The following is a 25,525-nucleotide window of genomic DNA, read 5'->3' as shown; positions in this document are numbered from 1 at the left end:
TTTTAATAGGATTTCTGAGATAGTTCAATCTGAAAACAGTGTTCTAGTTAGGAACATGCAAGTTACACTACTTCTTCATAAATAAAAAATAACACATGTATATATTTATAGAGAGAGATAGGTATAGAAAGATGCAGTAAAGAATTTGCATGCAAGAAAGTGTAGATAATACTATGAAAAAAATGGTAAGAATGAATTACTGTAAAGATGTTTCCTAATGCTTTTAATTTCTTTGCTGTCGACTCAATGTCAAGACTTAGAATCTTCCATATGTCACTGCTGAAATATGCCTATTACAGCAATGGAAACCTTAATTCAGAGCCTATGGTAGCCAGAAGTCCTGAAGGATTTTCTCATAATTGTCTCTCTGCTCTCTGATGTCATGGGACTTTGGGCTTCTTGGCTACCATATAAGGTAGACAATGGATGGTGTGGATAGCCAGAATATGGCATGACCCCCCTCTCTTCTCTTCTCTCCTATTTTCCTCTCCTCTCTTCTCCACTCATCTCTTCTGTCTCCCCCTCTCTCATTCCCTCTATCCCTGTACATCCATTTGTCCATCTTTCTTTTCCTGTCTTTCCCTCTGTCTTTTGACTCTCTGTACTATTGTCATTTCTTGATTTACTGCTGTCAAAGTTTAACTATTATACTTTTCTCATTTTTATATTTATTTAATATTACTTCAATGACCAGTATGTCTCCTTCCAACTGGTCTCATGCTTTCCCATCTTTCTGCTCCCCCTCAAAAGTATGCTCTTTTCTTTAATTAATACTGTCACATATATTAATAAATATAAATAAATGTAATACCCAGGAATTAATTAAATCAACCATCAATGTACCCACCAGATATCTGCAGACTACTTTCTCAAATACCAAAGAATAAACATTCTATTCAACAGCTCACATAAACTTCCTTCCTTGAAGGTGATTACTCAAGACTTCAGAAATTCCATTTTTAATCAGTCTAAATCTGGCAGTTTAAATTAGAAGGGAACCTTAAGATTGTATAATGCACCCACATTCTTGATTCAAGGTTTTACAAAACTGAAGCCTAACCTAAGAAACATTTGGAACAGTGACAAATAAGAACAATCTTTCTAGTTTCCAAGTTATGCTAATATTTCAGCATGTTTCTTCTTGTCCAAATATCTCTCTCTTTAAAAAGATATCTGCTTTATTATACTGTTCATATTTCTTAACATTATAAAAGCACTATTCCTAAAGTTCCTCTTAAACACAGATCTGTAGTCCATTACTGAATCATTGGGACAGCTCACAATGCCTTATACAGGGACTGGTTCTGCAGACAAATAAAAGAATTCTTTCACTAAGAATACTCTATATGTGGCAAAAACTAAAAATAACTTTAGCCAATGTACCTTTGGTGATCATTAAATGTAGATGGAACATTAACATCTTTTATGTGATGTAGAAAATACAAATTTACCTACAATATTTACATGTCATAGATAGCATTCATTTGTTTTATGATAAACTGCTTTTATTAAAAGGTAGTCATTTCTCCAAAGAAATATGTAATTTTAATTTTTTTCATACAAATTCAATAATATTAAAATCAGCATGGGAAATGAAGCCTTTTAGTTATTGAATATAATACAGAATAATGCAATAAAATTTTGCCCTATGTATATATAGAAAACGGTTGCACAGACATGATCATAAGTAAATAACATCAAAAGGGGGGCACAATTAGGCCAAGACCCACTACACTAAACATCAACATGAATGACTCCATAAATAAATGCCTGTTTAAGTAATAAAGTTGCTGGTTAATAAAGTTTTATCTACCTAGCAAGAGAAGGCTAGTATGCCTTCCAGAGTTAATAGCTGTAGATTTTCATACTTTTCCCCCCAGTTATCAAAAAGAAAAGTTGCACAGAGAATATGCTAGAACTGCCTCGGGAACCACTATACTAAAAGTGGCAGGGTAATGGAAAACAATCCGTACTGAGTCACAGAGCGGCTAAGGGATGACTTCAAACACAAGAGACATGGGAAGGATGAGTATCGACAACTATACAACAACAGCCTGTGTGTTATGCTTGTTTCCACATACTGTGGGGACACTAATCATGCATGGAACAAGTCTTGCCGAGCACAGCCTAAAACCATGAGGGATGCTTCTGTCTGCATTAACTGCTTTGTAATACATTTCCCACTAGCAAGTGTCCAGATTTCAGATATCACCATGCCATGGAGTGGTCGGAGAATGCAGATTGCTTAATTCATCATTTCAGAAGCACACTCATTCAGAAAACAGTAACATTCAGGATGAGATTGTGGGAAAAATGGTTCAGATAAATGGGCTGGAAGGTAACTTCAGGAAAGAAAGCAGTTGTTCCCAGGTGTGTATAAAATAGCTCAATGTTAGTGTGCAGAACAGAATATAAGAAAGCCTGGAAGTAAACATGGAGTGTATTATTAGGCAGCTCATTTACATGCCTAATGTCCTACTGAGTTTTAAGCTGTTTTGAGACAAGGTATGGCTTTCATCACTTCATCCATTGTATTCTTGCCAGGAAATAGTAGCACACCCATGGCCAGATTCCATTCTGCTCTCCCGGACTGTCAAATTATCTTTGCTTTCAGACATACAGCACATAGTGTTCTGTACTTTGGTCATGTACCACTGAGCCATAGACACCACTTCCTGCTCAAAGCTGTACCCAAATCCCTTCGAATAAAATTAATTGTCCTAAAAGGACATCGTCACTTCATTTTCTTAAATCTCAAAACTTTAGAAATGTTCCATTTCTTGAAAAATAACTCAAGCTCCTTAGGGTAAATGTAAAATCTCTTGTGTCAGTTCTCATAACTAGAAATGATCCCCACTTCCTTATAGTAGCGTTTTTGTCACTGTCCTTCTTACCTGGAGTAGCCATTTTCACTTAGCAAGCATTTGATGGCTTTCCTGACATTCATGGCCCTGTATATTTAACACTGTGCCAGCAATAGTAGTGAGCAGATACCTCAGTGAATGTATCCTTTATATACATTCCCTGTATATTCAAAGTAGGTGTGGCCAAGAGATTACTGTGAAAATAAACTGTGGAAAAATGTGACTCATAAAATGACATTCAATGTCCAACTCCCCACCTACATCTCTTTCTTCTGATAAAGAATCACAATGCACTAGAAGATAACGGCTTGCTGAGTGAATAGGACCCTCAACTAATAAATGCAGACTCAATGTTAAGGAATTCCTCTCTTACTATGATCTGCTGAACAGAACCATAAATTTCTATTTTTTGTTTCTACCCTCAACTGTGAGATATGTGAAAGTTCCAGGCCATCGATGTTTTGGAACAAAGAAGTTAAAAAGTAAGTAACAAATCTGAGTGATGTAATACAGTCACACAGACACACACACACAGACACACACACTCACACACATACACAAACACAGACACACACACTCACACACACAAACACACACACACACACACAGACACACACACACACACACACACACACACACACAGACACACAGACACACACACACACAGACACACAGACACACACAGACACATACACACAGACACACACAGAGACATACACACACACAGACATACACACACACACACATAGACATACACACTCACACACACTCACACAAACACAGACACACACACTCACACACACAGACACACACACACTCACACACACACATAAACAGAGACATACACACACACATATAGACACACACACACACACACACACACACACACACACAAAACCATACATAGTATGTACTCACTGATAAATGGATGTTAGCCAAAAAAGAAGCTCAGAATACCCACAATACAACTCACAGACCATACGGAACCCAAGAAGAAAGACCACACCAAAATGTGGATGCTACAGTCCTAGGCAGAAGGGGGAAGAAAATAAACTCGGAAATTCAGCAACAAAGAGTGGAGAGGAGACTGAAGGAAAGACCATCCAGAGACTGCCTGACCTATGGATCCATCCCATCTGCAGACACCAAACCCATACAGTATTGCTGATGCCAAGAAGCACTTGCTGATAGGAGCATGGTATAGCTGTCCTGTAAGAGGCTCTGCCAGAACCTGTCCAACTCCAACTGCAGATGCAAATAGCCAAACATTGCAGGAACACCAATGGAGATGTTAGGACAAAGAGTGAAGGAGCTGAAGCAGTTTGCAACCCCATAGGAAGAACAACAATATCAACCAACCAGACCCCTCCAAAGCTCCCAGAGACTAAACCACCAATCAAAGAGTACACATGAGGGAACCCAGGGATCTATCTGGATATGTAGCAGAGGATTGCCTTATCAGGCATCACTGGGAGGGAAGCCCCTTGCTCTTGTGGAGGCTCTCTCACTGTAGGAGAATGCTAGGGCGCTGAGGCCAGGTGGGTGGGGGAGCAGAAGGGAATATGGGCTTTGTGGATGAGAAACTGGGAAGGAGTATATCATTTGAAATGTCAGTAAATAAAATAACCAATAAAAGAATGAAAAAAAAAGTAACAGAAAAGTGTAGCCAAAAACGAGAGCACCTGGAGGTAATCATCTAAACCTGACAAATGGACATTTAGCACCTGTCGGTCATTCTGTGCGCTACAAAACCACCTGTAGCTGTTTTCTTTTTTGCCTCCACTTGTTCTGGAGAATGTGAAGTCAGCTTGACCCAATGGAAAGTACATCGCAGTTTTTCTTCCCTGTAGCTGCACCATTAGGATATTACGCTATTATAAAACGAGGAACACACCGAGCCAATTCCTCAAGAATAACTGCACCAATGTATATGTGTTTAAAAAGAATAATCAAGAAAGACCGAATTCATTTTCTATAAAAAAATTATGTACAGCTTTTGGAAATAAACGAAATCTCTCTCAGAGGTGTTTTAAGGGGAAAACCTCGCAGGTTTCAATAATTCAAATGCTAAATGCATTCAGTATCTCCTATTGAAGGCAAAAACCATGATTTCAGGACTGAAAATAATATTATTGTTATTTTTACACATCTTAAGGTCTGGAACTCTTGGAATATCATTGACACACATGATCGCTGACACATGTACCCAATGCCATACATGATGATCAACATATATTATTACTGCCATGGCTAAATATTGCCACATATAATCATTGACATGTGTAATGTTGACTGATTTTCCTATGATTTGCTCAGTTCAAATCTCTATGCTTGGCAAAATTTGGTATTCTTCCCATCAAACACTTGCAAGTCAGAAATGCAGACATGTAAAGACATGGATTAGGGTCCCTGTGAACATTTTATAGACCCATAAATTCCAATCATGAATCTATACCTCATTTAAATCTTTGCTGTACAATTTTGGTGCAAGTGTTATAGTTAGATAGATAGTAAAAACCTATAATACAAAAAGGAGAAAAGTAGTGTTCAGTTGCCAAGCTTAAATACATTCTAAATTACCCTGAAATCTAAATTAAAATCAAATAGCTGGTATTTTGTACAAGTAAATTACAATCATTTCCTGAAAAAATATTCCTAATGAGGTACATACTAAAATTTTAATCTCTTTTAAAAAATCAGATAATCTAATTTAATTTGTATTATAATTCATTGAGTTACTTCTACAAAATGTAACACTGAGTTTATAAAAAATAAATGTTGACGTGGCTTTATGTAAATGAAGCACCTAAATTTGTATCAAAAATGTCACTATGTTTGAAATAGTGATATAAAATTTAAAATAAGTTTACTAATATAAAAATTAGATATTAAATAGTATAATTTTAAAATGTTCCCTTGCCTGAAATTGTAGGGAAACTACAATGCATTTAAATTCTTATTAATTTTGTCAAGCACGTTATGTACGTGTATCCAGCCAATGTGATGTGCTTCCTTTAGTCACTGAACTTTATAGAAAGAAGATTTGAACTGACAAGCCTTGGGGCATGTTGATATGTGCAGCTGCAGTTTGATATATGAGGCTACACTTGGTTGGATTTACATTTCAAATGACATCTTGCCATCTTCCTGGACTGAGTATGTTTCTTCTTTAAAGGCAAAATGGAAAGTTTCCATTTCCAGGCATAGAAAAATTGGTATCTTGATTTAAATGATTTTCTTTGTTTTAATGTAATGAAATAGAGATTCTGTATGTGTTATTGATAGAGAAATTAAACTCAGAAAGAATACCATAGTTAACCTGCCTTTAGGAGTCTATAAAAACTGTCCCCTATCTATATTTTTCTTTTGTCGTTTAGCCTCTACCTGTAGGACTATTACTGTGTTTTTGTAACTTCATAGAGAAAAGCTGCTACACAGGGAGCTACTTGGGGTATCAGTTATGAATTATCCAATAAGTATGATTTTCTATGATGTTCAATATAAAGTTGATATTATGGACCAAGTTATATAACTCTTTCATTGAACTATAAGGCTAAAGTTGGCAAAAATAAGTTAGACAGTTTCCATATTAGATAAGAAAATTAAAGAATTTATTCATTTTAAATAATATTCCATAGGACTATTCTTACTAAAACAATATTTAATCATATTGTTCTAAATATGGCTGCATCATAAAACTATACTAATTCTCTGTGTGATTTTAAAAATTCTTATTTTTATTTATTAATCTGTGTTTTATATCTGCTGTAGCTTAATGACCAAAAGATTGACTGCAATGGAGAGTTTCTGTGGTGTTATCTGTCTCATTTCTTGTTTTGCATTACTTTATTTTATATATATATATATATATATATGAATGTTTTGTCTGTATGTATATATACAGAGCAGTGATGCTCCTGATGTCTAAGGGGATAAGAATAATGGATAAGATCCCTGTGAAATTTGGGTTATGAAAAGTTGGACTTCCCTCACTTTCTAAAAAGAGATTTAAATCCTTCAAAATAACTGTATTCTATGTGGTTCTAAACCCACATGCACAGCAGGGTCCTAGTTGGGAATGTCAGTAATGGGAACTAATAACTGGGCAAAATTGAATGAACTTAAACAAATCTGTTAAAAGAAATGGGTTCCTTCTCTTAGAAAAAAATCCATATGTGTTCAGTTGACATGAAGAAACAAACCTTCATTTAATTTTTAAAGAAGGAACATCTCATTACCTAAACAGAATTTTGTTGTGTCATACACACACCCATTAAATAGTGTTAGTCTTCAATCCATTGGCATTTGGAAGAAGATGATTGTGTGATGGGTGTAGGTTTAATCAAAACACATTCCATGCATGTACATCTTTCTCGGACCTACTTGACACATGCTATTTCCTAAAACCATACCACAGGTAAGTATAAGGATAAAGAATGTGACCATGTCTTATGGTCTGGTTATGACTGGAAGCAGCAAATGCACCTGACTGTACATGTCAACTTGAATAAATCACAAATGGGTATTTAGAATGCTTTGAGAATAAATATACTGGAATTAAGAAAAACCCATCTTGACTGATGAAAATTGTCATTTAAGGATCATCTCTGACAAGTCATAAAGGAAGGGACAGGTAATGCCAGATGTCATTTGAGAAGGGATGGACGGAGAGTACCTATGTAGTAGTTTCTCTGTAATAGGCGCTGTCAACAGAGCTGAATACCAACATATCGACCAAGAGTTTGAAAATCACCCTCTAGAATTCAAATTAAACTCAGAAATAATATAATCACTGTACATGTATAATTCAAAAGCTATCAGTCCTGGCCTAAATATGTGTAATAAGCAAAAAAAAAAAAGTAATTTACAAAGAAAGTAAATGGAGATCCCTCAATTGGCCAGTACTACATTGTCCTGCACGGTAAAAAGCACAGTGGAGAAGAGGAGGGCTAGAATTAGAGAGGTCGGTGTTCTCTGTGGCATCCCATAAAGAACATGTTTGGATCTAGCTTTACTCAATGATTTCATGTCTGAAAAGCCAGGGTTTGTATTCTAACCCTAAGCTAATGACTCTCTGCGATGCTCTGTAAGTTATTACACAATATTTAATGAATTATTCTTCCACTCACACAAATACCCAATAACTAATTAAATGAGAGATATTTGATGCTGTTGATAAATGTGAACATGTGTTCTTCTATGAAGAAAGATTTGAGTTATATTAAGAACTAAAGGGTTTACTTTAAATAAATAAATAAATAAATAAATAAATAAATAAATAAAGCAAGCTTATTCCAGGAAGAAAGAGCTCCATAAGTAAAATAGCAGCACCAAATTTATTCTCTCAATCTCTTGTCCCACTTTCCATGCTATTAGCTTGTTTCTTATCTTTATATTTTCTTATGTTATTGTTTCTTATGTTTATATTTTGGAAATTCCCATATGTAGATACTTTAAAACATGAATAGCTATAAAAACTTCTGCTTTCTATGAAGTGCTTACCATTCAACATTATGAAACGACCACTTTGCTTGGTAAGCAATGATCCAATTTTACTGACTTCTATTTCCCTCTTCCCATCTCCTTAACACAACTCGATTTCCCTTTGATTAAATCTACAATCAGTTTATCCAGCACTACACCTCGGCAATATTGTTCACCGCATAATTTTTTTGTTAGATTTTTTTTCTCTTAGAGTTAATTATAGTTTCATTTTACTTTTGCATTTCTTTAGCATTCTTTGCATACTTAAATAAATTTGCTGGCTTCAGCTAACAGCTTTATAACAACCCCAGTGATAATTTGCAATTCTAATTCTCTATGTTATCCTTTTAGGCAACATCCAACTTCTGTTCTGGTGTGGGCTGTTTACTCTGTTGGCTTTCAAACCAAGAACCACTATGATCTTCTCCTGTTCTGCCCTAGGGAGTTTGCTGTGTCCCTCTTCTGAATTGTTTCTTCTTTTCTTTTCTTTTATCTGAATCAACTGCCTCAATAGAGTAAAACACTGCTTACACTGGTTATTTAAGAAGTAATAGAAGGGGACAGAATTTTCAATATGTAGCACATGAATTCTTGGTTGAGTTTAAAACCACTCATAATTTTGACATGGGTTCATATTTTACTACGAAGAATTCAATGAGAGACTCAATCCACATATTTTACAGTGTAAAGCTGGATTGACATTGTCTTTGATCTGTTTCCCATGGAGAAATTTTAGGATGCCCCTGTTAAAAAATAAATTTCGGTGACTTCTAATGACTTATTGTTATGTACATAAAACATTTCATTCCCCAGTATCCACCAGAAAAGCTTCTTCTATCAGGAGATGACAATTAACACAGACTGGTCAGTGTGCAGAAAGCCAGAGGCAGAGGATGACTTCAAAATCAACAACTGTTTTCTGGATGAAACAAGGCAGTTGCCCATCTAAACTCACAATGACTGCAATGACATTCATAAACCCAATGCAAGTTTAATCAGACAAAGCCCAAGTGTGGAGGGCAAAGGTGACAACTTACATTTGAATTTATTTACTCAGGTACCTGTCTTCTACTTATTTCATCTGAGGTGAAGTCTCTGTGTAGCCCAAATATTATGGCAATCCCTGCTTCAGCTTTGTGAATTCTGAGATTATATGCCTGTGTACTAGTTAGTACCTTGGAGTTTGTTTTTTGGTTCCCTGAGGTAACACATTACAGGGAATGTGTGGCCTCTTTCTCATATAGTCCTCTGCTGGGGCCCTCCTTTTTGCTCCTGCTTTTGTCCTAACACATATTTTATGAGAGGAATGATCCTCCACTTGCCTTAAGTTTTAAATCCTCATCATAATTTGGTATGAATGCTATGAAGTCCCTTTAAAACGATTTATAAATGTTTCTTAAACTTCCTTGCTTATGAGCGTTTCATATGAGACTGTTGTAATATCTGTGCTCAGTGTTTGGGGATATTCTTTAGTGGAGATAAATAGCTTAAATTTTATTCAATGTAATATAAAATGATAAGGTATATTTTTATTCCTTTTTTCCTCAGCTTTAGTATATTGCAACCACCTAGTAGATTATGCATTCCACATAAGTTTTAAATTTATCAGTGAAATAAGGTTTAACAGATACTCATATTCTGTAAGTGTTCAGTCTTACTGAGGTTTCTTGTCACGGCTAGCAATACAAAAATGCTTTTTTTCTCTTCCTCCTTTCTCTCCTCAATATTTTTGTTTTGTTGCCATGAACAAATTAATTTTATATGCTTTCAACGAGCAATCTATGATATAGATTAATTGTTATTTGATTTTAACTATAGATTTTATTTCACAACGGTATTTTCTTCCTTCCAGATTTGGTGTATTTAATTTTTCCATCTAATTTGTCATAATGGATATCTACGTAGAGTAAATATCTATACATAATGGCTCTTTATAATCCTTATTCGAATGTATTAATTTCTAGGCAACATTTTCACTAACCACAATTTTTCCTACATTCAACAAGTTTAGATATGTGACATTTTAAATTAGTGCTGACTTACAGATTTCCTATCATTAAATTTCCTGATTTCAAGCAATAGATGGATGTAAAATGTTTCAACTGTTAGTGGGATGCTGTCCAAAGTTACAACCGTGTACGTTTTGCATTTCCTTGAAAGGGGGATTTTAATCTGTGATTTTGTGTGCACAGAAAAGTTTAGCAGGCACATGTGTGATCATAATATATCTCCTCTATACAGTTTTTAGTTTGGGTTGGTGTGCCTGCCTAGGCTATCAGTAACTGAGAGTTCAGCCACTGTTTTCCACTGTAGCTATCAACATGTCATTTCTCACTGAGTCCACAATTCTATCTCTTATACACTCTACATCCCTACTGCTAGTTTTCTAACCTCTGGGATGTGACCTGCTACCCATCTCTTACCATGTTTCTTGTCAAGTCTTTGATGCTTCGACTGGAAGACTCAGTTTTTGTTGTTGTTCTTGTTCTTTTGTTGTGTTTTGTTTTTGTTTATTTGATTGTGGGCATGATCCACCTTTCCAAATTTACAATTTTACCTTTACTTCATTGCTATATTTAAAGTATTTTAGGATGTAAGCAACTTTCAAGTAAAGCCTCGTTTTCTGTTAATTAGATCCTTTTATTTATGTCTCCTGAATGTATTTTGATATACCAGGCCCTATTTTGAGCTTTTCTTTGTCTTTAAGTTTATCCCACACATTTGGTGCTTTTTCATTATCATTATGAGTTATATTATTTTATTTTGTATTAATCGGTCCATTTGTTTACATATCAAATGATATCCCATTTTCTGGTTACCTCTCCACCAAACCCCCATCCCATATCTGCCCTCCCCCTCTTTGCCTGTATGAGGGTGCTCCCCAACCCATCCACACTCTCCTGTCCTACCACTCCATCATTCCCCTATGCTGATGCATCAAACCTCCACAGAACCAAGGGCCTCCCCTCCCGTTGCTGTCATCCAAGGCCATCCTCTGCTAAATATGTTTCTGGCGCCATGGCTCCCTCCAGGTACACTCCTTAGTTGGAGGTCTAGACTCAGGGCGAACTAGGTGGTCAGGCCAGCCTAGGTTGTTTTTCCAATGGGGTTGCAATTCCCCTCCGCTCCTCCAGTCCTTCTGCCAATTACCCGAACAGGTTCCCTGCACTGAGTCTGATGGTTGGCTCAAAGCATCCACATCTGCATTGGTCAGTTGCTGGCGCAAGGAAATGCCACACTAGATTCCTGTCAACAAGCACTTCTTGACTACTGCAACAGTGTTGGATTTGATGTCTGCAGACATGATGGATTACCAGGTGGGGCGGTCCTAGGTTGGTCCTTCCTTCAATCTTTGTTTCAATTCTTGTCCCTCTTCTTCCTTTGGACAGTAACAGGGTTAAAAACTTCGAAATGAGTGGCTGGTCCCATCCCTCCACTAGGGGCAGTGCCTAACTACTGGAGTTGGTCTCAACAGGTTCTATCTCCCTCTTCTCTGTGCATTTTGGCTAAAGTCATCCCCCGGGGTCTTGGGAGCCTCATGTTTCCCTGCTGTCTGGGAACCTCTAGTGGGTATCCCCAGTTCCTCATTCCCCCTTGTTATGCATTTTTGTTCAATTGCCTTATCTCTCTCACATCTCCTCCAGCTTCTGCTACTGCCCCCTTATTTCCTCCCCCTCCTCTCTGCCTTGCAAATCCCCCTCTCCCTCCATCTCCCATGATCATCCTGTCCCCTCCTCAATGCAGGACTGAAGTATCCACACCCTGGTCTTCATTCTATACTCCACATGGTCTATGGGTTATATCACCGACTTCATGAGCTTTTGGGCTAATATCCACTTATTAGGGAGTACATACTATGTGCGTTCTTTTGTGTCACACAGGATGATATTTTTTATTTCCATTCATTTGCCTGCAAATTTCATGAAGTTATTGTTTTTAATTACTGCATAGTATTCCATTGTGCATATATATATTTTCTATATCAATTCTTCTGTTGAGGGACATCTGGGTGGTTTCTAGTGTCTGGCTATTATAAATAATACTGCTGTGAACATAGTAGAGCAGGTATCCTTGTTATATGTTGGAGCAACTTTTAAAATATGCCAAGGAGTGGTAGAGCTGGGTCCTCAGGTAGAACTATTTCCAATGTTCTCAGGAACTGCCAGACTTATTTCCAAAGTGGTTTTACCAGTTTACAATCCCACCAGGAATAGTGTTCCTCTTTCTCCACATCCTCACTAACATTGCTGTCACCTGAGATTTTCATCTTAGTCATTCTGATTGGTGTGAGGTGGAATCTCAGAGTTGTTTTGATTTGCATTTCCCTGATGACTAAGGATGTTGAACATTTCATTAAGTGCTTCTCAGCCATTCAAGATTCCTCAGTTAAGAATTCTATATTTAGCTCTGTACCCCATTTTTAACAGAGTTATTTGGTTCTCTGGAGTCTAACTTCTTGAGTTCTTGGTATATTTTGGACATTAGCCCTCTGTCAGATGTAGCGTTGGTAAGTTAGCCAGTTTGTTCTATTGACAGTGTCCTTTGCTTTACAAAAGCTTTTCAGTTTTATGAGATGCTATTTGTCAATTATTGATCTTAAAGCATAAGCCACTGCTTCTGTTCAAGAAGTTTTCTCCTGTGCCCATATATTCGAGGCTCTTCCCTATTTTCTCTTCTATTAGATTCAGTATATCTTGCTTTATGTGAAGGTCCTTTATCCACTTGGACTTTAACTTTGTACAGGGAGATAAAAATGAATCAATTTGCACTCTTCTACATGCAGACCACCAGCTGAACCATTGCTATTTGTTGAAAATGCTGTCATTTATCCACCAGATGACTTTAGCTTCTTTGTCAAAGATCTAATGACCATAGATGTTTGGGTTCGTTTCTGGGTCTTCAATTCTATTCCATTGATCTACCTGCCTCTATCTGTACCAAGCAGTTTTAATCACTATTACTCTCTAGTATAATTTGAGGTCAACAATGGTGATTTCCCCCAGACATTCTTTTATTTTTGAGAATATTTTTGCTATCCTAGGTTTTTTGTTATTCCAAATGAATTTGAGAATTGCTCTTTCTAACTATATGAAGAATTGAGTTGGAATTTTGACAGGAATTGAATCTGTAGATTGCTTTAGGTAAGATGGCCATTTTTACTATACAAATCCTGCGAATCCATGAGCATAGGAGATATTTCCATTTTTTGAGGTCTTCTTCAAATTCTCTCTTTGGGGATTTGAAGTTCTTGTGATACAGATCATTCACTTGCTTGGTTAGAATCAAACCAAGACATTTTATATTATTTCTGACTATTGTGAAGGGTATTGTTTCCCTGATTTCTTTCTTAGCTCTTTAATCCTTTGAGTAGAGAAAGGCTACTGATTTATTGGAGTTAATTTTATATCTAACCACTTTGCTGAAGTTGTTTATCAAGTTTAAGAGTTTTCTGGTAGAATTTTTGGAATCGCTTATGTATATTCTCATATCATCTGCTAATAGTAAATTATTGACTTCCTTCATGCAAATTTGTATCTCTTTGATCTCTTTTGTTGTCTAATTTTTCTGGCTAGAACTTTGAGTACTATATTAAATAAGTAAAGAGAGAATGGACAGTCTTGTCTTGTCCCTGATTATTTTAATGGTATTGCTTTGAGTTTTGCTCCATTTAATTGATGTTAGCTATTGGTTTGCTGTAAATTGCTTTTACTATGTTTAGGCATGAGCCTTGAATTCATGATCTCTCCAATACTTTTAACATGAATGAGTGTTGCATTATTTTCAAAGGCTTTTTCAGCATCTAATGAGATGACTGTGTAGTTTATTTTTTTCTTTTGAGATTGTTTATATAGGGAATTACATTGTTAGACATCCTTATATTAAACCATCCCTGTATCCCTGAGACAAAGCCTGCTTGATAATGGTGGATGATCATTTTGGTATTTTCTTGGATTTGGTTTGCAAGAATTTTGTTGAGTATTTTTTGCATCGATATTTATAAGATAAATTGGTCTTTATTTCTCTTTCTTTGTTGGATCTTTGTTTGGTTTATGTATCAGTGTAATTGTGGCTTCATAAAACGAATTGGGTAGTGTCCTATCTGTTTATATTTTATGGAATAGTTTGAAATGTATTGGTTTTGGATCTTCTTTGAAGGTCTGATAGAATTCTGCGCTAAAACTATCTGACCATGGGCTTCTTTTGCTTGGCAGAATTCTAATGACTGCTTCTATTTCCTTGGGGGTTAAGGAGCTGTTTAGATGGTTTATCTGATCTTGATTTAACTTTGATACCTGGAATCTGTCTAGAAAAATCATTCATTTCATCCACGTTTTCGGATTTCATTGTATACAGACTTTTGTAGTAGGATCTAAAAATTATTTTTGAATGTTCTCAGTTTCTGTTGTTATGTATCCCTTTTCACCCATAATTTTGTTAATTTGGATACTGTTGCTGTACCCTCTGGTTAGTCTGGCTAATGGTTTATCTCTCCTGTTGATTTTCTCAAAGATCCAGCTCCTAGTTTTGTTGAATCTTTTTGTTTCTACTTTTTGTTTCATTCCTGAGTTTGATTATTTTCTGTCATCTGCTCTTTTTGGGTTTATTTGCTTCTTTTTATTCTAGAGCTTTCAAATGAGCTTTTAAGATGCTAGTGTATGATCTTTCCAGTTTATGGAGACACTCACAACTGTGAGTTTTCCTCTTAGTACTTATTTCATTGTGTCTCATAAGTTTTGATAAGTTGTGCCTTCATTTTCATTGATTTCTAAAATGTCCTTAATTCCTTTATTTATTTATTTCCTGACGAATTTTCATTGAGTTGTTCAGCTCCCAAGTGTATGTGGGCTTTCTGTTGTTTTTGTTCCTATTGAAGACCAGCCTCAGTCTAGTAGAATAGATGGGATAAATTCAATGATCTTATGTCTGTTGAGGTTTGTTTTGTGTCCAAGCACATGGACAATTTTTGAGAAGTTACCATTAGGTGCTGAGAAGAATGTATATTTTTTGTTTTAGGGTGAAATGTTCAGTAGTTATCTATTAAATATATTTGGTTCATAACTAATCTTAGTTTCACTGTGTCTCTTTTAATTTTAGTTTCCATGATCTGTCCATTGGTGAGAGTGGGGTGTGAAAATCTCCCACTATTCTTCTGTGAGGTGCAATATGGGCTTTGAGCTTTAGTAAGGTTTGTTTTATGAAAGTAGGTGCCCTTGTATTTGAAGCCTAGATATTCAGCATTGAAAGTTCATCTTGGTGGATTTTTCCGTTGATGGATATGAAGTGTCCTTCCTTATTTTTTGATAACTTTTGGTTGAAAGTTGATTTTTTTTTTTGATATTAGAATGGCTACTCGATCTTGTCTCTTTGGACCATTTCTTGGAAAATTGTTTTCCAGCCTTTTACTCTGAGGTAGTACTTTTCTTTGTCACTGGGGTGTGTTTCCTGTATGCAGCAAAATGCTGGGTGCTCTTATGAAACCAGTCTGTTAGTCTATGTCATTTTATTGGTGGATTGAGTCCACTGATGTTAAGAGATATTAAGGAATAGTGATTGTTGCTTCCTGTTATTTTTGTTAGAGGTGGAATTATGTTTTTGTGTTTCTCTTCTGTTGGGTTTATTGGGAAAAGACTGATTTCTTACTTCTTCACTATAGTTTCCCTTCTTGTGTTGGACTTTTCCTTCTATTAGTTTCTGTAGGATTGGATTTGTGGAAAGATACTGTTTAAATTTGGTTTTCTCTTGGAAAACCATGATTTCTCTGTGTATGGTAATTATGATTTTTGCTGCATATAGTTCCCTGGGCGGGCATTTTTGTCTTTTAGGGTCTAGATGACATCTTCCCAGGATCTTCTGATTTTTAGAGTCTCGTTTGAGAAGTCTGGTGTAATTCTGTTAGGTCTGCCTTTACATGTTATTTGACCTTTTTCCCTTACTGCTTTTAAGATTCTTTCTTTGTTTTGTGTATTTGGTGTTTTGATTATATATGAAGAGAGGAGTTTATTTACTGGACTCATGTGTTTGTTGCTATGTAGGCTTCTAGTATATTTATGGACATTTCTTTCTTTAAGTTAGGAAAGTTTTCTTGTATAATTTTGTTGAAGATATTTCCTTGCTCTTTGAGTTGGTAATCTTCAATCTCTTCTATATTATTATTCTCAGGTGTGGATTTTTTTCATTGTGTCCTGGATTTCTTGAATGTTTTGAGATAGGAGCCTTTTGCTTTTTGTATTTACCTTGACTTGTCAATGTCTTTTATTGTTTTTTGTGCCACTGAGATTCTCTCTTCCATCTCTTATATTCTGTTTGTGATACTTGTGTCTGTGACTCCTGTTCTCTTTCCTAGGTTTTCCATCTCCAGGGCTGTCTCCCTTTGAGTTTTCTTTAATGATTCTATTTCCACTTTTAGGTTCTGGAAGGTTTTGTTCAATTCCTTCACCTGTTTGTGTTCTCCTATATTTCTTTAAAGGAGTTATTTATGTCCTTCTTAAAGTCCTCTATCATCTTCATGAAGTGAGAGTTTGCATCTGAATCTTTCTTTATAGGTGTGTTGGCCATATCCAGGACTTATTGTTGTGGAAGAACTGTGTTCTGATGTTGCACAGTCAAATTGGTCTCTGTTGCTTATGTTCTTGTGCTTGCCTCTTGCCATCTGGTTATCTCTGGTGTTATCTGGCCTCCCTGTCTCTCACTACAGCTTGTGCTTCCTGTGAGCCTGTGAGCCTGGATGTGTCAGAGCCCCTGGAGGATCAAGGTCCAACTGGGGTGTGTGCTGTATGGGTTTGAGTCCATTTCATGGCACAGGTGGGAACTGGAAGAGGCACAGTTCTCTGCATAGGCTGAGTTATTTTATTATTGATCTATTTTCCTTTAATTACATTGCAAGTTACATATTTTTGAAGTATTTCAGTGATTATACAGGCAACTTTGAATTATTATAGTCAGTGCTTACTTGTTTTCTGTTCTATCTCATACTGTTAATATGTTAACTTTATGATTCATTACTCCAATGACTGTTTTTTAATGTTGTTTTGTGGAACTTTTCAAGTGTACATGCGCTTTTAACTCCAATTAATTATTATTATTGCTTTGCATAATTAATAGCATCCTGTATAAGTAATTTTCTAGAACTACTTGGTTTCAAACATTTTGTAGTTTCAAATTGTCATCAGTCAATTCTTCGTTACACATTCCCTTTTGGTATACTTTTCTTTAAGTGTGTGCCTACTGCCAATTATTTCATTTATTTTGTATAGAAATTCCTTTGTATCACTTTTAAAATATGATTTTAGGTCAGTGAGGTGATTTAGTGTGTAAACACATTTGTGGTCAAGTCTGTGGACCAGAGGACCACAATGTGGGAAGAGAAAAATAACTTCCACAAGCTACCCTCTTATCATGACATAAACACACTAAGTAAATACATATAGTTTAGAAATGTTACAGATATTTTTAGTGCTGGGGAGATGAGTATACACCAATGGGTAAGGTAATTGCTGTAAAACTATGAAGACCTGAGTTCAGTTACCAACACCCATTTTAAAAAGACAATGTTTCAAAACAATAGGATCCTGTGTGCTCTTCACCAGCTAGTGCTGCCAAATTAATGGTCTCTAGGTACATTGAGAGATGCTCTCTGTAAAGGTAAACTGAAGAGTATGTTAGAAGAAAATAGCTGTCATTGACAATGTAAAACCACTTCCAACTAAAACACATTTATCAGCCCGACATTTTTTTGCAAGTGTGCTTTTCTTATGTTAGTTATGGATAGTGTTTGGATTATGCTGGCGGTCTATAGGGCAATCAACCAGCCATTGTGCACCTGGAATTAGTACATTCAATTATCTGATTTGTCTGTTTATTTCTGGAAAAAATGACATCTAGATGAAATCAAAGTTGCATATTTCAGTGGTAACTGACATGAGAGGGAAATAGTTCGTGTATTTTGTACATAACAGTCCATTCCAGGGGTGGCATAGTACTGTAAAGAGCAGCCTTTGCCCCTGGTAGCTTTGGGTTAGTGTAGTAAGGAACAAATGTGCAGCTTAACAATAATAAAATACAATTATTTAAGATTGGGGTTTTAGAAAAAGCCTAGATCACTTTATGATGTACTCTTTAGTAAAGTATGACTTTTAAATAACTCTAGAGCAGAAGTTCTCACCTCCTAATAATGAATCCCATTAATAATCTTCTTTGTGTTGTGGTACCCCACAATTATAACATTACTTCATTGGTACTTTATAACTATAATTTTCTACTGTTATATATCATAACAAGAACAGTTACATGCAGGATATTTGATATATGTCTCCCAGAGTGGTGATGACCCACAGGTTGAGAACCACATTTCTAGAAAGTGAATGTACTATAAGGATAATGCAATGAATTTCACACATAAGCAAAAATTCCAATATACAGAGTCCATGGAGATGTGCCAGTGCATAAAAAGAAATTACAAAAATTATGAGAATAATAAATACTGCCTGAAATCTCTAGGTATATACAAAGCTTGCATCGTGTTTTGAGATAAACTTCAAAGATAAGTTATATTACACAGGAGGTAATGAACATCATGCCTGTGGACATAAGGGGAACAGAGAGGAAATTATCAGACAATCATCCTGACCACATTTTATTTTTCAAAGTCTATTTCTATGATATATCTCATGAAAAAAAAATAAGAAGGTGAATTAGCTTGACAACAAACATGAGATACAGGGGCTTAATAATAAGGGAAATTTTCTACATAAAATATGACAGGAATTTGCATGTTATCTAAAACAGCATTTTTCTAAACCTACCAAATGCCTCTAATAAACATTTCACAAGGGAAGAACTGTGTAGGGAGACTAAAATAGTAAAGAATATATTTCTTGATCATGATACTTGCTGTAGTCCTCAGGAAAAGTGTATGGAATTATGTTCTTTAGTGAATGTAGGGTGCATAATGCCATGGATGAGTTCTTCTCTTAAAGAAGCTTAAATCTTAACCACATGGGTATGTTCATATATATATATATATATATATATATATATATATATATATATATACACACACACACACTTGCCTTTAAAATTCTTTAACAATGGCATTTATTATTGATGGCTTCTTTGTCTGTATTACCTTTTCCAGGAGTACTATGCTGAAAACAGAAACATAGTGAGCTATTTTGGACTAAATTCAAATAAAAACTGACTATATATATCCAGTAAAGGATATTAGCCACTAAAACATGCAAGAGCGACTTAAATCCAAATGGAAGTGTAACTCACTGTCCAAATAATCATAAACATCTGTCAAATGTGGCTGCTAGTCTCACAGACCCAAAGATCCCATCATAACATTAAAGATGAATGAAATGAGAGAAAGAGAAAACCCACCTGCAATTTAGATTTGCCATTCTTTTGTTATCTTCATGCATTTCAGGGTAAAGGTGCTGGCAATGTGGAGAAAACCCTACAGGAAGGCAGCTCATGGCTCCAATTTAATATTTTAAAATAATCCAAATTTTATACTCAATTGCCATTAAAAAGGCATTGTTACCTAATTGTCATTTTCCTTCAGACTAAAAGCTCATGTTTTCTTAAGCTATTAAATGAAACATAATAAAGCAGTTAGGTTATATACTATGGACAATAAGAGACATAGAAAGAAAATTCCATGATTATTAGTCATGTAGCATTGATCAAGTTTCCATGGAAAGTTACACATTTTTTTTTCTTAAAAATTTGTTCAGAGCAGCATATTCTATGAACTGAAAGATAACATTTGTTTTAACTTAAAGTTCATCCTGACCTCCTATGCTGGACAATCTTCAAATGTTTTCTGGAATATTCTTCTGTTAAAAATGGGGGAGGAGGAATGGGATGAGGAACTGTGGGAGGCAGGACAGGAGGGAGGAATGGAAGGAGTGTAAATAAATAAAATAATTAAAAGAAAAGAAAAAGAAATATTGCCCTTTCTTCAGCTATCCTTCTTGCCTGCTGAGTCCTCTGGAGCACCCGCAGCTGCTCTGAGCTGCCTGCTATCCCTGCTGGACTCCCATTCTATTGCTACCTCTCTGCTTACCACCTCTCTGACTACCTTCAACAGACTGCTGATCCGTAACCACACAGCCATGGATGTCAATTAGAGGCATGCCACACCAGGATCATTGAGGTTAGGCCCCTTCCCAATGCCTGATACAACAGGAATATCCAGGTCTAAAGCCATCCATATGTCTAAAGTCTTTCAAAAGAACACAATCCAAAACAGCCAGGTGAACTTGATACCTTCAGAGCACAGCTATTCTACTACAGCAATACTTTGACAACTGAAGCAAAAGAAAATAACCTTAAGTTCAACCTTCTAATAATGATAGAGGCCTTTAAAGAGGACATGAATAAATTCCTTAAAGAAATGCAGGGAAATACATTCAAACAGGTAGAGGCCTTTAAGAAGGAAACAAATGAATCCTTTAATGGCATATAGAAAAAGGATTAAACAGAAGAAGGAAATAAATAAAACCTCAAAACCTGAAGGCAGGAATCAAAGCAATAAAAAATGCAACTGAGGGAATTCTGAAGATGGAAAACATAGGGAAGAGAACAGAAAACACAGGTAAAAGCATCACCAACAGAATGTAGGAGATGGAAAAAAGAATCTAAGGCATAGAAGACACTAGAAGAAATTGATACATCTGTCAAAAAAAATGTTACTTCTAAAAATTTCCTGACCAAAAAATATTCAGGAAATCTGGGATACCTTGAAAAGACCTAATCTTAAAAAAAAAAAAAAGGAATAAAAGAATGTGAAGAGTCCCAGCTCCAAAGAAAAGAAAGTATTTTAATCAAAATCATAGAAGAAAACTTTTTCAACCTAAAAACAAGAGATGCCTACACACATATGAGAAGCTTATTGAACACCAATTAGACTGGATCAGAAAAACAAAAACTTCCTTCCACATAATAATCAAATTACAAATTCTAAAGAACAAAGAAATAATATTAAAAGCAGCAAGAGAAAAAAGGTCTGGTAACATTACATGACAGACATATCAGAATTACAACAGACTACTCCAAAGACACTCTAAAAGCTAGAAGGGCCTTTACACATATCTTTCCACCTCATAATTCCACAAATGCCAACATAGAAGAGAACACCCAGCAAACTATCAATCAGAATAGATAGAGAATAAAAGATATTTTAAGATAAACCCAAATTCAAACAATATCTACCCACAAACCCAGTCCTACCGATAATACTAAAAGGAAAATTCCAACTCAATGATGATAACTACATCCAAGAAAACACATGGAAAAAAGTAATTTGATACCAGCAAAAACAAGAAAAGCACACATATTCACCAACTCCGTGAACATCAAAATACAGGAATTAACAATAGCTAATCGTTAATATCTTTCAAAATCAATCGACTCGATTCCCCAGTAAAAAACGCAGGTTAAGAGGATGGATGCGAAAATGTGTTGTATCATTCTCCTGCATACATAAACATAACTCAACAATAATGATAGATGTTACCTCAGAGTAAAGGGCTAGAAAAAAGTTTTCCAAGAAAATGTACCCAAGAGGCAAGCCATTCTAATACATAATAAAATAGACTTCCAACCAAATTTAACCAAAAGAGACAGGGAACTACACTTCATACTCATCAAAGGAAAAATCTGCCATCTAAACAGGTAGTCCCCCAACACAAGAGCAAATACATTTGTAAAACAAACATTGCTAAAATTTAATTGCAAATCAAACCTCACACATTAAGAGTGGGAGACTTCAATACCTTATCCTCATCAACTGACAGGTCATCCAGACAAAAACAACACTGAGAGATAATGAAATTAACAGATATTATGAATCAAGTAGATATCACAGATGTCTACAAAATATTTCACCTAAACACAAAAGAATATGGAGTAGCTTGTTTTACAAATGCTAAAAATGTTCCTGACAGACTGAACAAGAGTATCTATGTATAGTTTCTAAGGACCTACCCCAACTTGGTTCTGATTGGTAAATAAAGATGCCAGAACGCAGTAGCTGGGAAAGGAGACAGAAGCAGGATTTTATGATTCTTGGGCTTGGAACCAGGAGGAAAGAGAGGAGAAGGAGGAGATACGCCAGGCCTGGAGAATGTGGATAAAAAGAGAAGAGACGCTATGATGGAGAAGAGTGCAGGAGACAGGCATGGGTGCTATGTGAAGGGGTCAGGACAGTACAGCCTAGTTGTGCAGCCCTGTGGGTCCAACCAAGCTAGAACATAGAATTAGTAAGCAATAACTCAGGATCAACCTCATGGAGGTTAGGCAGTGGCCCTGATTATGTGCTATTTAAGGCAAATTAAAATATAAAGGCTATGTGTGTGTCTTTCACTCAAGAACATATACCATTCGAGCAGGTAGTGAACCTGCCACCAGGATTTCATAATAAGAATATATGTTCTTCTCATCACCTCATGGATACGTCTCCAAAATTGACCATATAGTCAGTCACAAAGCAAGACCCAACAGATACAAGAAAATTGAAATAACACATGTATCCCATAAGTCTACCATGGACTTAAGGTAGACTTAAACAATAGAAACACGAAAAAGCCTACAAACTCATGGAAACTGAGCAATTCTCTACTCAATGATCTTTGGGTCAGGGAAGAAAAAAGAAAAAAAGAAATTACTTTCTAGAATTCAATAAAAATGAAGGCAAAATATACCCAAATTTGTGGAACAATATGAAAACAGTGCCAAGAAGAAATTTCATAGTACTAAATGCCTCCATAAAGTATTTAGAAAGTTTTCATATCAACAATTCAAAAGTATACCTGAAAGTTCAAGAAAGAATGAAAAAGAAAGAAAGAAAGAAGGAAGGAAAGAAAGAAAGGAAGGAAGGAAGGAAGGAAGGAAGGAAGGAAGGAAGGAAGGAAGGAAGGAAGGAAGAAATAATCAAAGTGAGAGCTGAAACAAAGAATACACTACAAAGAATCAAGGAAACCAAGACAGTTCTTTGAGAAAAATCAACAAGATAAGCAAACACTTAGCAAAAGTAACCAAGAATCAGAGAGAAAGTTTCTATATAAACAAAATCAGTAATGAAAAGGGAAATGAAACAACAGAGAGAGGAAATTCAAAGAATCATGTGGTCTTACTTCAAAAACCCTGTACTACACAAAATCAGAAATTCTTAATGAAACATATGATTTCCCCAACAGATACCACTTACCAAAGTTAAATCAAGATTACATAAACTATTTTTAAAGTCCTATAAATCCTATAGAAATAAAAGTAGTCATTAAAATCTTACATCAGCAATCACAACAACAACAACAACAACAACAACAACAAAATCCAGGGTCACATGGTTTTAGTGCAGAATTCTACCAGACATTCAAAGAAGAGCTAATACCAATATTCCTCAAACAAGTCTACAAAATAGAAACAGAAGAAACACTGCCAAAATTTTTCTGACGCCACAGTAACCCCAATACCTAAACCATACAAAGACTCAACAAAGAAAGAGAACTTCAGATAGATTTCTTCTATTAGCACTGATACAAAAATTCTCAATAAAATACTCACAAACTGAAGTCAGGAATATATCAAACACATTATCCATCAAGATCAAGTAGGCTAAAAGACTGAACCCTAGTGAACTGCAGGAGAGGGCAGCAATGGGGGAGGGGTTGAGGGGAACACCCATAAGGAAGGAGGGGGGATGTTTGCCGAAACCGGAAAGGAATAACATTGAAATGTATGTCAAGAAATACCAAGTTAAAAAAAAAAAAAAAAAAAGATCAAGTAGGCTAAAACCCAGGGATGCAGGAATGGTTCAATGTACAAAATCCCATCAGTGTAATCCATTATGTAAACAAACTCAAAGAGAAAAATCACAAGATCATCTCACTAGATGCTGAAAATGCCCTTGACAAAATACAACACCTATCATGTTAAAAGTCTTAGAGAGATCAGGGTTACAAGCCACACACCTAAACAGTATAAAAGCAATATAGAGCAAGGCAATAGCTAACATCAAATTAAATGGCGAGAAACATAAATCAAATCCACTAAATTGTGGCCAAGACAAGGCTGCCCACTCTCCCTATCAATTCAATAAAGTACTTGAATTTCTAGATAGATCAATAAGACAACTAAAGGAGGTCAAGGGTGTACGAATTGGAAAGAAAGAATTCAAAGTATCACTATTTGCAGATGATATGATTGTATACATAAAAGACCCTAAAAATTCCTACTGCTAATAAATACCTTCAGCAAAGTGGCTATATTAAAAATTAAATAAAATATTCAGTAACTCTTCTGTATACAAACAATAAAGGGGGCACAGAAAAAATTAGGGAAAAAGCACCCTTTGCAATAGCCAGGAATAAGACAAAATATGTTACTGTAACTCTAACAAAGCAAGTAAAAGACCTATATGACAAGAACTTCAAGTCACTAATGAAAGAAATTGAGGAAGATATCAGAAGACGGAAATACCTCCCATGATCATGAAGATAGGTATAAATACTAAATATACCTCGCCATTAAAAACAATTTCAAAATCATTCATTGGCCCATTTTGTATAAAATATACTTTCATGTAATTTTGGGAAATAGCACTGGGACAAGAAACTTCATATGACTTAAGGCCAGCATATAACCTACTTGGCAGGACATGCAGAGAAATGAGTGGTGTGGATTTGTCCTGATCCTGAACTAACTGTAAGATGAGGGCTGTTTTTAAGCCACTGATTCTTTCTCTAATCATTATCTGTAATCAGAAGAAGGAAGATGAAAGTGTGATTGCTTCAGTCCTTCTTAGAAGGGGGAACAAAATACTCATGTGAGGAAATACAGAAGCAAAGTGTGGAGCAGAGACTGGAGAAAGGCTATCCAGAGACTGCCCCCAGCGATCAATGCCACTTAGAGACACCAAACCCACACTATTATGGATGACAATAAGTGCTTGCTGACAGGGCCTGATATAGCTGACAGAGGAGGATGCTTGTAACCATCCATTGTACTGAGCACAGGGTCTTCCAAAGGAGGAATTAGATAAAGAACTGAAGTAGCTGAAGTGGTTTGCAACCCCATAAGAACAACAACAACATCAACCAATTAGACCCCCCAGAGTTCCAAGGGACTAAACCACCAACCAAAGAATACACATAGAACGACCCATTGCTCCA

The sequence above is a fragment of the Rattus rattus genome, chromosome 7 (genome assembly GCF_011064425.1).
Source record: "Rattus rattus isolate New Zealand chromosome 7, Rrattus_CSIRO_v1, whole genome shotgun sequence".
Taxonomy (NCBI): Eukaryota; Metazoa; Chordata; class Mammalia; order Rodentia; family Muridae; genus Rattus; species Rattus rattus.
Note: the sequence above shows the minus strand (reverse complement) of the source record.